Here is an 11195-nt window from a genome sequence, read left to right as displayed (position 1 = left end):
CACGCTGGGTTCTTACCCACCATGCTCCACTGCCCACTAAATGGATGAGAACACATAGCTGCTTGCTGCTCCATGGCAGAGTAAGCAATCAATACATATAAATAAGAATCCAAAGGGAGGTCTCTCTCACCCTTTGCATTCAGGTCTTGGTAACTAACCCACCAGGCAAGGTTTCTTTTCCACTGCAGTGCAAAAGATGGCAAAGAACCAAAGGATGGGAGACTATTCATTCAGCAAGCACAAGTGATGATTAGCTGCAGCATCCAACATAGCACACATAGTACGTAGCACACAGAAGAATCCCAACACATATTTTTGAATGAATTCAATGCCTGCTGAAAGCCATGTATGATATCAGGTCTTTAGGATACAGAGATAAATTTGATAGGCCAGATTTTGTAGAAACCATCTAATGGGAAAGACAGATTTTTAAAGAAAAGATAGACAAGAACTACAATAGTCATCACAATAGGAGGATGCAAAATGAAACTGGGTGGACACTGGAGGAACATTGAGGAGGGACTTAACTGCAGATGGAGGTTAGGAAAGGCTTCCCAGGAAAACAGCACAGCTGAGCCTAGAAGGACAAGCAGGGAGTCAGTCTTTTTATTCTTTTTTATTCAAAGGAAGTGATTTATTTAATTATCTAGCTATGCCAGGTCTTAGTTGTGGCATACAGAATCTTCAAACTTCACTGCAGCACGTTAACTCTGCAGGCACGTGGATGTAGTTCCCTGAACAGGGATGGAACCTGGGCCCCCTGCATTGGGAGCTCAGAATCTTAGCCACTGGACCAGCAGGGAGGTTCCGGGGGGAGTCAGTCTTGGGAGAAGAGAGGTGTGGATGTTCCAGTAGAGTGACAGTATAACCAAGGACAAAGGCATGAGGACGACCATTGCTTTGTGAAATAAACCAGTTGACTATATTTTAGTAGTTGATCTGACTGGAGAGACTGATAGACCCAGCACATTCAGGTGGGCTGGGAAGGAGTCTGTGTTCTCCCTACTTCAGCACATATGTGCACTGGATCTTCTGATACAGATCTGGCTAAATGGCAGGAAATCAGACAGGAGAGTGAGGTCCTTATTCTCAGCTTGGGGGAAATTTTATTGTTTATTCATTTTTGTTCCCTAGCACCATGTTCAAACTTTTGCAAAGACTGGGTGTTCCCCAAATGCTTCAGACAGACTGGCAGAGTAGCAGCACAGGCAGCCAAAACTGTGAACAGGCTCCCCGATTGTTCTGGGGACTTACTGTTCCTCAGCTCTTTACCCTGAGGGGCTCTGGAGATGGGGATGTACAGGCCTGGTGGTATCTGATTCGACAGAAATAGACTCCCAGGCATGGAACGCAAGGCACACAAAGGGAGAAACATATCCGGCTATATGGGTGTGGCCCCCTAAATGCATTTTTACCCCTAAAGTAGAGATTAGATATTTCGGACTCCTTTTTGCAAAACTGAGCTTGGGCTAAACTGCATGTAAACACATTCGTTTCTTCAAATCACTGTCTTTCATCATTTCACAATTAGATTGCAATTTATTGGTTTCTAGAATTAGATTAAAGCAGTCTGTAGGCAATGACTTTTATTAAAATAATATCTGCCAAAAAGAAAGGCTCCAAGTTGGTTTGAACTCCAAATGATTCAACATGTAATATCCACATCTTCTCTCTGACCTCCCCTTTCTAATCCTGTTGAACTCAGTCTAAATTTTGTATAAGGTTTATTTGCCCTCATCAGAAGCTTAATAGGCTAAAATGTAATTACTGTACTTAAGATATATGACTGTGAAAGGAACTAAAACTTGTTTTCTTCCTTAGATGTACACAAAAGGCAATTTCAGCTCAATTGACTTAACTTCAATAGCCTTTTTTTTTTCTTTCATGGGGGCGTCAAGTGGATTTCAGTTGCCAAGAAGTAAACAAAAACAATCTCTTTCATTAGGAAGGCATAACATTAACAAAAGTAAAGCAAGCAATGTCAAAATCAATTGACCTTTCAGAACAAACCAACACTATTTCTAAATGACTGCAATAATTTACAAGTGATTGTTTTAACCCGCTCTTCCATTTTACATTGGCAAATAAATATAATGACTTGGGCATAAATATGTTCACAAAAGGGAGGTAGAGTAGTTTAACAGGTTCTAATCCTGGCTCCAGCCTCTTAAGAAAACCACCAGAATATCCAGGCCTCCTTTTCTTTGCCTTTAAATGAGCATGAAAGCACCTCTGCTGAGAATAGCTTGGTGCTTGCTAAGGGCAAGGGAGAGGAAGGTATAGGGATGACTTCTAATAGGATTGGAGTTGTTTTTCTGGGATAATGAAATGTTCTGGGATTAGTTGGTGGTGATGGTTATACATCTTGCAAATGTACTAATAACCACTGCACTGTGCACCTTAAAATGGTGAATTTTATGGTGTGTGAACTATGTCTCAATTTTTAAAGAAATTACTGTGCTACTTAACCGGGCTATTGTTAGGAGGTACATAGAAAACCTTTGTAAAACAAAAAGTGTCATTTTTAGTGAGGATCAGTTATATTAGTTGAGAGCATTTCATTGTGGTTGTTCTTTGTGTTTTGGCTGCAAGAAATAGAAACCTAACTTGAGACTTTCCTGATTCACATAACCAAACCACAAGAATGCTATAGACCTTGGAGTTCAGGATTCCAAGTGGGCCACATTATCTCTACCTGTCATCTTGTCTTTTCTGAACATCACCTTCATTCCCTCTCCTGTGGTAGGGAACAGGTATCTTGTCAACCAGACAGGCAACTTCTGTTTTGTCACTAGAAGAATCAGAGTCTTTGGTTCTCTGGCCTAAAGTGCAAAACTACTATGGAATGACTCCAGTTGGCCCAATTTGGGTAAGTTATGCAACCTTAGACCAGTTACAGAGGTATGGGAGATGCCTTCTGTAAGAATACTGGCAAGCCCATGTATACATGGGTAGTTAAAAACTTCCCAGAAGAGGTGGACAGAATGCTGCTTTCAGCAGAGGAAACAGCAAATGTCCCACAGTAGACCAGTGACCCAGGCCTCCGCATGTTGGAGTCAGAGGGACTTTATTATTTTATTTATTTTCATTTTTATTGAAGTATAGTTGATTTACATTATTAGTTTAAAGCGTACAACATAATGATTCAAAGTTTTTATAGAGTACATTCCATTTAAAGTTATTTTAAAATATTGACTATAATTCCTGTGCTGTACAGTATATCCTTGCAGCTTATTTATTTTATATATAGTAGTTTGAACTTCCAGAGAAGGCAATGGCACCCCACTCCAGTACTCTTGCCTGGAAAATCCCATGGATGGAGGAGCCTGGTAGGCTTCAGTCCATGGGGTCGCTGAGTCGGGCACGACTGAGCGACTTCACTTTCACCTTTCACTTTCATGGGTTGGAGAAGGCAGTGGCAATCCACTCCAGTGTTCCTGCCTGGAGAATCCCAGGGTCAGAGGAGCCTAGTGGGCTGCCGTCTATGGGGTCGCACAGAGTCGAACACGACTGAAGTGACTTAGCAGCAGCAGCAGCAGTTTGAACTTCTTAATTCCATTCTCCTATCTTGCCCTCCTCACCTCAGAATTACCTGGTGAGATTTTGAAAAATATCACTGTCTTGAGATCCAGGCAAATTAAATTAGAACCTTTAGGGATTGAGCCCAGGCATTTGGGGCTTCCCAGGTGGCCCTGGTGGTAAAGAACCTGCCTGCCAAAGTAGGAGACACGAGTTCGATCCCTGGGTCAGGAAGATCTCCCGGAGGAGGGCATGGCAACCCACTCCAGTATTCTTGCCTGGAGAATCCCATGGACAGGAGAGCTTGGCAGGCTGCAGTCAGTAGTGTCACAAAGAGTCAGACATGACTGAAGCGACCTAGCACACACGCACGCATCAGGCACTTGAAGTATTACTAAAGTTTCCCCAGTGAGTCTAATGTGCATTGTTAGCAGTTCTCAATCTTAGTTGCACATGAGAGACCTCACAGCTCAGATCAACATGTGAGCATCTCCGGGAGGGGGAGAGATGCAGGTATTATTAGTATTTTGTTCTCTTTTCTAAGGGTGGATCCCAAACATCAGAATCACCTGGAACACTGTAATTGAATTCAGACTCATCCTATTTCAGAAATAGTAAAATGTAAGGGAAAAGTTATATCTTAGAGTCGCAGAAACATGCTATCTATGATCCTTATTTTCAGATGAAATTTAAACTTTAAGAAATTTTAGTACAAAGTGACATGGTTGATTATATGGCCTCACCAGAAATACAATATATGGCTCCCCTGATGCTAGAGTTCTTGAGAAGCTCCTAGACTAAGAAACTTTAATTTACAAACTTTCCTTAACAAGAGAAAAGTGATTTGTCAGAACACAATGTTATCAGCTCTGCCTTCTGCCATCAGTTGAATTTAGGAGTCCCCTGGGACTTGCAAACACATGAACACAGTGGCAGACTTTCAAGATCTAACCAACTCCTAGAGTAGAGTTTATATCTTTCAGTGCAATGCAGGAACTGATTTTAAGCAGGTGTAAAATCTGAAAATTCAGAGTCCAATAAGATATAAATGCTTTTATTTTTGAAAACAATAACTTGAAAAGTTGAGACAGTTAAAAAGGGAAAACAGGTTGAAATTATAGAATGAGGATGAAAAGGATTGGTCGGATCAGTTTTATGCTTTGAATGGTCCATTGTCAAATTGTCAGCATGACCAGATTTACCTGACGTTGTTTGGTTCTTTTTCTATTAAAATTACCATTTAGTTACAGGAAAAGTTAATGCTGATTTTAGAAAAGGAAGCAGCAAAGAACAACTCAGAAATTTTAAAAAAGTAAACATTTAATCTCCCTCCCCATCAGTTTGGAGTGTGTTTTTCTAGAATATCCATATCTAAACCAAATTTGCTTTAATAACGTGGGATTGTATATATGTTGTTTGTAACATCTAACAATATGTAGTGGCCATCTTACATTATTTTAACTAGAGGGTAAATCAAACAACCTTCCGTAAGCATATTGAATTTCTTTTGTAGCCCTGAATGTTTGATTGGCTTTAGCAGAAATGTTCTTAAATGCAGCCCTACTCTACCAGCTTTAGTAAAACCCTGTAAGTCAAATCCAAAGTCACTGAACGAGATGGCACATTGTTTTTGTCTGCTGGTATGGAGAAGACTCAGTTTGTGGCTTCCAACATTTGTGAGGTGTTAAACAGCAACCTCCCTCCCTGATTCCCTGGAGGGTCAGCACTGTGCTGGTAAACTAGGCTTGGATGGTGGTGAGTAGGGAGCCCTGGTTTGTAATTTGTCAATTTCTAAGTGTAAATACTACCACTGTGGTCAGTTTCAAGTATCAACAGTTTAACAATTAGCTCACAAAATTCTCAGTTATTTAGCAATCAGCTCTGAGCTGCTAAAGTGCTTGAGAGTTAAGTCAATCAATGATCAGTTAGGGAGCCTATAAGACATTTCAGTCTGATTTCCTACATGTGGTCACTGCACCTAAAAGAAAGGCAGGTATAATGGAACAAATAACCAAAGTCCAAAACTGGGAGGAAAAACCTGAATCAGAAGAACATCCCTCTCGTATTTCTTTATTAACTTGGAATTTCTAGAATATAACCTTTGAGTATAATGAGATCCCTTTGTAGATGTATAGGATAAATATTATTATGCTAGCATTTTTTTCTTTTCCCAAATAAAAATAAAGTAGTTCACAAGTCTGGTTTTATGTACCATTAAATGTTCTTTCCAATTTTCCCGTTCACAGATGTTAAATAGCTTATACCTCCAGTATTTTTTTCCTGCATAATGATTTTTATGGATGCAAATATAATAAGCATTTTAAAGTCTTACCAGTAGTGACAATAAAAGAGTGGGACTTTAAAATCCAACCATCAGTTTGGAGAGATAAGAAAACTGTGAATTTATCTCCTGGAAAACCACACACTCATTCTGTCAAGGATGCCATTGCTCAAAGTGTTTTGGAAATCCTCTTTTTAAATTGTCTTTGGCACAAGATTATGAGGTATGCATGAAAGTCAGTTAGGTTGCCCTATTGCACTACTTCATATGTTTCAAATAAAAAATAGAACCTCTGATGTTAAGTAAAAAGCAATGGATTTGAAATCTGATCTGGATTCAAGTCCAACCTCTGTTTTGTGACTTTGCATATTCCTTAAATTTTCTTAAACTCGCTTTCGTCTTCTGCAATTGGAGAATAAAAGTATCTACAGCAAGGGTTGTCCTGAAGATTAAATGAAACAAGTCATTACACCACCTTGAGAAATGAAACCCATTCTCCAAGTGTAAGTTATTATTGGCCCGGCTTTATTAGGAGTGAATGGACTTTGCTGTTTCCAAAACTTAGATGTAACCACTGAAAGCACAAACGTTCCATCATTGAAAAAGTATTCAAATGAATGTGGAAGAAGCTCTGATTCCTTATTTGAACCCAAAGGAGAACTCAGCTGGGATCCAGAGAAATGATATCCTGTGCTGAAGCCTCCCTCACTCTCCAAGTCCTTAGTATTCTCATTTCTTCCTGATTCTCTGCTTCCCTGCACCCACTCTGTTGAGTGAAAGAAGGAAATGTTGGCGAAATGCAGGGTATTTATGAAAATGATATCTGCAAGGATCCAGACTGGCAAGACAGAACATCAGCATCCCTTGTATTCCCAGGAGCCTGCGCCACCCAGCCCTCCTCCTCTAAAATGGCTGGCTCTAGTACTAGCGCTCTTCTTGCCAGCAGTGAAGATAGCTTCAACCTGAGGGGCCAGGCCACAGATTCACACTGGAGGACATAGCATGAGCAGGCCATTCTGCACAGTCTGAGGCTATGAGTGAGAAATTAACTGTACTCCAAGCCAAGCCGCAGTCACCCACACTGCTAAGCAAATTCCCTACCCTCCCACCCCCAACCCGCTCAGTCACATGAGTGAAATATTTAGCCAGGTTACCCCAAGTTTCTTGCTGTAAAACTAATACTTTGTGGTCTGCTGGAGCAATTACTGAAGTCTATCATCTGCAGTACTTCTTTCAGATCTAAAAGTAATTCCCTCTTTTCATTTTTCATGTTAATCAGAAAAAAATAAACAGCCATCACTTAGGTATTCCAACAATGCTTGCACTACGTATAGTCTACAAATAGAACAATGGATAAAAACGTATCAGTTTACTGCATCTCAGATTGTTTTTTTTCTTTTTAGCTTTAAAAATATGCTTTAGTTATAAGAGAATAAGTAGGGAAGACTGTTTACCATCTGAGGAGAAAAGAAAACCTCTCACATATGGCTATAAAATTTTAATTTATGATGATGAATTGTTTTGTATGAGAACAACCTCATCCAAATCTTTACTATAGACACCCTCTCTAGATTCCATAGTCAACAGTGCAGGGTTTTGTAGTTAATGCAAGTAGAGTATGACCTGCTTTTTTAAAAAGGCAAACACAAATATAAAAATATTTGAAACACTTTACAAGATAACAACTGTTCCAGTAGCAGATTAAACACAGTAAATACTCAGGCTCAAGATTTGGTTGGGGCTTCCCTCATAGCTCAGTTGGTAAAGAATCCTCCTGCAGTACAGGAGTCCCCGGTTCAATTCCTGGTTCAGGAAGATCCGATGGAGAAGGGAAAGGCTAAGCCATTCCAATATCCTGGCCTGGAGAATTCCATGGACTTTATGGTCCATGGGGTCGCAAAGAGTTGGACATGACTGAGCAACTTTCACTTCAAGATTTGGTTATTCTTTGGTTGGAGCCACTACAGATGATTTGAAAAACAAAAAACAAGCAAACAAATAAACAAAACACCCAGCTTTTTCTTTTAGGAATTCGTTGAAGTAGAGGAATCTCAATATGGTAACTCTATTAGTATTCTGTAACCATCAGCTGGATGTTTGAAGGTAAATTAGATATCAAAGCAGTAGACCAAATGTTTAAACGTTACCTAGCAGAAATCTGTACCACAGACCAATTTTGTAGAGCACCGAGTTATATAGTTCCTTACTTATTGTTGCTGCCTATTGTTGTTCAGTGGCTAAGTCACGTCCGACTCTTTGCCACCCCTGAAGCATGCCAGCCTCCCCTGTCTTTCACTCTCTCCCAGAGTTTGATCAAATTTATGTCCATTGACTTGATGAGACTATCTAACCATCTCATCCTCTACTGCCTCCTTGTCCTTTTGCCTTTAGTCTTTCCCAGCATCGGAGTCTTTTCCAATGAGTCGACTCTTCACACCAGGTAGCCAAGGTATTAGAGTTTCAGCCTCAGCATCAGTCCTTCCAATGAATATTCAGGACTGATATCCTTTAGGATTGACTCGGTTGATTTCCTTGCAGTCCAAGGGAGTCTCAAGAGTCTTATTCAGCACCACAATTCAAACGCATCAGTTCTTCAGTGCTCAGCCTTCTTTATGGTCACATCTGTACACGAGTAATGGAAAAACTCTAGCTTTGGCTCTATGACTTCTGTCAGCAAAGTGATGTCTTTGCTTTTTAATATGCTATCATAGCTTTCCTTCCAAGGAGAAAATGTCTTTGAATTTCATGGTTGCAGTCACCATCTGCTGTAATTTTGGAGCCCAAGAAAAATAAAATTTGTCACTGTTTCCACTTTTCCCCCATCTACTTGCCATGAAGTGATGGGACCAAATTCTGTCATCTTAGTTTTTTTAATGTTGAGGTTCAAGTCAGCTTTTTCACTCTCCTCTTTCACCCTCATCAAGAGACTCTTTAGTTTCTCTTCACTTTCTGTCATTAGAATGGTATCATCTGCATATCTGAGGTTGTTGATATTTCTTCCGGCAGTGTTGATTCCAGCTTGTGATTCATCCAGCCTGGCATTTCTTATTATGTACTCTCCATATAAATTAAATAAGCAGGGTGACAATATACAGCCTTGACATACTCCTTTCCCAATTCTGAACCACTCAGTTGTTCCAGGTCCAGTTCTATCTGTTGTTTCTTGACTTGCATACAGGTTTCTCAGGAGACAGGTAAGGAGGTCTGGTATTCCCATCACAGTTTGTTGTGACCCACACAGTCAAAGGTGTTAGTGTAGTCGATGAAGTAGAAGTAGATGTTTTTCTGGAATCCCCTTGATTTCTCTATAATCCAGAAAATGTTGGCGATTTGATCTCTGGTTCCTCTGCCTTTTCCAAACCCAGCTTGTACTTCTGGAAGTTCTTGATCACATACTGCTGAAGCCTAGCTTGAAGGATTTTGAGCATAAACTTACTATCCTGTGATATAAGCATGTTTGTCCAATAGCTTGAACATTCTTTGGCATTGACTTTCTTTGGGATTAAAATGAAAACCGACCTTTTCTAGTCTTGTTGCCACTGCTGAGTTTTCCAAACTTGCTGGCATATTAAGTGCAGCACTTTAACAGCATCATCTTTTAGGATTTTAAATCATTCAGCTGGAATTCCATCACTTCCACTGGTTTTGTTTGTAGTAATGCTTCCGAAGGCCCACTTGACTTCACACTCCAGGATATCTGGCTCTAGGTGAGTGACCACAGGATCATAGTTTTCTAGGTCATTAAGACCTTTTTTGTACAGTTCTTCTGTGTATTCTTGCCATCTCTTATTAATCTCTTCTGCTTCTGTTAGGTCCTTGCCATTTCTATTCTTTATTGTACCCATCCTTGCATGAAATGTTCCCTTGAGATCTCCAATTTTCTTGAAGAGATCTCTAGTCCTTCCCATTCTATTGTTTTCCTCTATTTCTTTGCAATTCTTCATTTAATAAGTTTGCCATTTCCTCCTCCAGTGGACCATGTTTTGTCAGAATTCTTCACCACAACCTGTCTGTCTTAGGTGGTGCAGCTAGGCTCATAGCTTCATTGAGTTACTCAAGCCCCTTTGCCATAACAAGGCTGTGATCCATGAAGGGGATTGCTGCCTACATAGCAAAATGTATATACCCCATCACAGCCCCTAGTTACTTAGTCCCATCAATTATTAACTTCTCAGAGTCAAATAGAATCTTTGAGGTCTCAGTATTAATGTTAAAGTAAGCTACTTATTTGGAAAATGTTTAAGCAGTGATAAAATTAAGCATTCCTTTTTTTCTCCTAATGGAGACTTAGTAGTCTTGCACAATGAATATCTTAAATATATATTTTTTTAATTTAAATATATCTTTTTTAATTTTTAAAAGTAACTCATGTTCAGAAACTACAAAAATGGAGATTTTTTTTAAATGAAGACATAAGTCACCTATAGTCCAACCACCAAAAGAAAAACAACATTTTGTTGTTTACCCTTTAAGAATTTTTGTATGTCAATTGAAAATATATATTGAGAATTTAATATGCCCAGAACTATTTTAGGTGCTGAGAGAAAGAGATAAACAGGGCAAGGACTTGTCCCCAGGAACTCACAAAGAGGGCAGTTAAGTTATTGACCAGAAGCTTGTTTTCAAAGGGCTAGTTGACATTTGATAGTTTTCCATGTTTTGAATATCATCGTTCTAAGCCTAATTGAAAACAGTTCTATCTAAAGTATGTCAGAGTCTACTGCAACCTCTTTGATCAACAACTTCATTCTCACACACACACAGCATTACTTCCCAGACTTGTTTACATATGAAGTCCTTTTTTCAATGAAAATATTGCTTCACCCAAAGGAATGAAAGTACATACCCACAAAAAAAACTGGTATTAAAAATGTTCATAGCATATTTGCAGTATAAATGAACTACTGGTGCCCACCTGGCTGGCTTTCTCACCTCTGGGACCCTGGATTCCAGCCTTTAGACCCCCTATCTCCTGCTTGCTATGGGCCAGATGCCCATGTCCACCTATGGTATTTTCTCATTTTCTTCCCACCCATGTGACCAGCATCCAATCAGAAAAGCTTTGGTCTCTGGGGCTGTGCAGGATTATCCTGAACTTTCTTGAGTCATCCTACTTCCCACTGTGTTTCCAGACCTGTTTCTGATCTCAGCTCCTGGTCTCTTGCCTCATTCTTGACCACAGTCTCAAACTGACCTCTTGGATTTAGCAGCTGATTCTGCTCCTTTGGCTCGGGTCTTGCCCTAAATGGAACTGCACCCCATGCATCATCCTAGCAGCCTCCTCTACCCTCACTGGAACCAGCACCTTCCAATCCAAACCAGGACCACTCTCTCATGCCAGCTGGATGAGCCTCAGCATCAGAAAGGGGATGGGGCCGTTTCTCCTGCTTCAGCT

This window comes from Dama dama, chromosome 15 (assembly GCF_033118175.1).
Source record: "Dama dama isolate Ldn47 chromosome 15, ASM3311817v1, whole genome shotgun sequence".
Classification (NCBI taxonomy): domain Eukaryota; kingdom Metazoa; phylum Chordata; class Mammalia; order Artiodactyla; family Cervidae; genus Dama; species Dama dama.
The sequence above is the reverse complement of the archived record's forward strand: the minus strand, read 5'-3'. Positions refer to the sequence as shown.